Source organism: Rattus norvegicus, chromosome 19 (genome assembly GCF_036323735.1).
Source record: "Rattus norvegicus strain BN/NHsdMcwi chromosome 19, GRCr8, whole genome shotgun sequence".
Classification (NCBI taxonomy): Eukaryota; Metazoa; Chordata; class Mammalia; order Rodentia; family Muridae; genus Rattus; species Rattus norvegicus.
In genome coordinates, this window is record NC_086037.1 from 28,979,235 (window position 1) to 28,981,504 (window position 2,270).

Consider the following 2,270-nt stretch of genomic DNA (forward strand, 5'->3'; position numbering starts at 1 on the left):
GGTGTAAACAATTTCTTCCTATAGCAGGCTGAAAGGCTCAGTGAGGGGGGAGGGAAACACCAAGGTAGGGCCCAACAGGAGCCTTCAATGGTGGCTCTAATGTTTCACTTTCCTATGCCAACTGGCCTCCACACTGTTTCTAGCACCATAATGATTTCAAGTCTTCCTCCTAAGGAATTTTGTGGCAACCGTTGAATGCTAAGCACAAGGCTTCATGAGTGTTCCCCTAACACACACCCACATTGCAACCTTCCATGCAGGCTATTTCTTGATGTGATTTCAAGCACCTGTACATAATAAGACAGGAGAACATTTTGAGTGCATATTCAAACTGGTATTATTTCTCAGGAATTTTTAATGGCTAATATTGGTGAAGAAGGATAATTTGAGTTAGGATGAGACATTTTTGGGCAGGATTTGGAAGGAAACATTCATTTAGATGCATAGGAATTACTAAGGTTTTTATAATCAAGCCTAGAGGAAACTTTGGCTTTGGAAGAAGGAGATGCTCAGTGGCTCTGCCCCGGGAAAGTCTCCTGGAAAGGCCACCTCAGCTTATGCTCAGTACAGGGAGAACATTAGCAGGGAGGCAAAGTCTGCTCCCCATGACATCTGCTGTCCCTTCTTGGACATTCTATTGTCTCCTACAGAGTACTTGGCGTCCTCTGTCACCAATGTTGTAGTGACAACCAGTGCCCTAGTTTCTCTCAGTCCGAGTCTGGCAGATACATCCTAAGACATGTTTTCCAGTCTTAGAAGTGTTTTGGGAGGGGCGAATGTCAATTGTGGAGAGACTAGGGTGAAGGAGTCAGACCTTTCGTCTCACAGAAATGATGGACAAAGAAAGTGGTTCTGGGGAATGTGGAGTAAGTTCTGGGCAGTGTCTTTTGAGCTTTCTGTGGAGGTGGGGTGGGGGGAGGGATGGTGGGGGTCCTGCAAGCTTAAGCTGACCTTTCTAGCAATTGGCCACAACAACTGGAGCATCTGCAAAGGAATTGAATTTCCATGAATATCACAATTCCTGAAAGTCATGGATTTCAGAACATTAATTTTCCCATCCCCAAAGAAAGGATATGGTAAGGCCAATGCTACTATTCTGTGAACTTCTGGCCTTTACTTTTAAAGTTGATTTGTGGCTTGTTTTTTGTTTGTTTATTTATTTATTTAGTGGGTAATATTATTTATTGCCAAAGTCAAACATCTGGGTTACATCCTGGGACCCACATGACAGAAGGAGAGAAATGGCTCCTGAAAGTTGTTTGGTCATGTGCTGCACACACACATACACACACACACACACACACACACACATACACACACACACAGACAGACACTCATACTCATACTCTCACTCATACACACACAAACTTTAAAGCAATAGTAATTTTTCTTAATAGCTTCTCGGCCTTTTGGCTAAGATCAAGTGTAGTAATTTTTCTTAGAGTCTGATATAATTGGTTCTAATACAAAGACAGCCTGAGTGTAGTTACTATATAATTAAATAGTACTCATGCTCTCAGGCAAAGAGTTTAAAGTTTATAGGTACCTAATAAACTCGCATTGGGACATATAAAGAACATTTAAATGTTCAGCAGAAATACAAAGAACAACTAATTTAATTTGTTAAAAGTGAAAGCTTATACAATTCTGAAGGTTTTTATGCTGGTTTTATTATACATGTAACTATGAAAAGAAAACATACATACTTGATTAATGAAATGAGGAAGAGTGATTTAATGAACAGAAAAGTGGATGGTACTTCAAAATTTCCATGATTACATATTATCTATTTAATTCCCTCCACAATAGCAAGAAACGGACATTATTATTTATGCGACATTACAGATACATAAACCGAGAAAATATTGTTTGGCCTGATTTTCTGAGCTTTTTAAAGGTTTAGTTAATTGACAGAGCTGTGCTTTAAAATTAGGGTCCATATTCTTCTGTTTTAAATGTGTGACACTTTTCTCTTTTTTTCTCCATCTTTATTAAATTGGGTATTTCTTATTTACATTTCAATTGTTATTACCTTTCTGGGTTTCCAGGCAAACATCCCCCTAACCCCTCCCCCTCCCCTTCTCTATTGGTGTCCCCTCCCCATCCTCCTCCCATTGCCACCCTCCCCCCCCAACAAGCCCCTTCACTGGGGGTTCACTCTTGGCAGGACCAAGGGCTTCCCTTTTATTTCTAGTGGGTGCTGCTCTCCCTGCTCCGTGGGAAGTGGATGGGGGGAAGGCCCGGGCCTGAGGTGAGTTGGAACTGGGGTA

The 2,270-nt window shown here is 41.2% G+C and overlaps 1 non-coding gene across 1 annotated transcript; it reads left to right on the plus strand.

Moving 5' to 3' along the window:
* Positions 1-1,393: 1,393 nt before the first annotated feature.
* On the plus strand, positions 1,394-1,581 carry LOC134483730 (U2 spliceosomal RNA). Its single transcript, XR_010060612.1, has one exon. It is a non-coding gene; the product is annotated as a U2 spliceosomal RNA (small nuclear RNA).
* Positions 1,582-2,270: the final 689 nt, after the last annotated feature.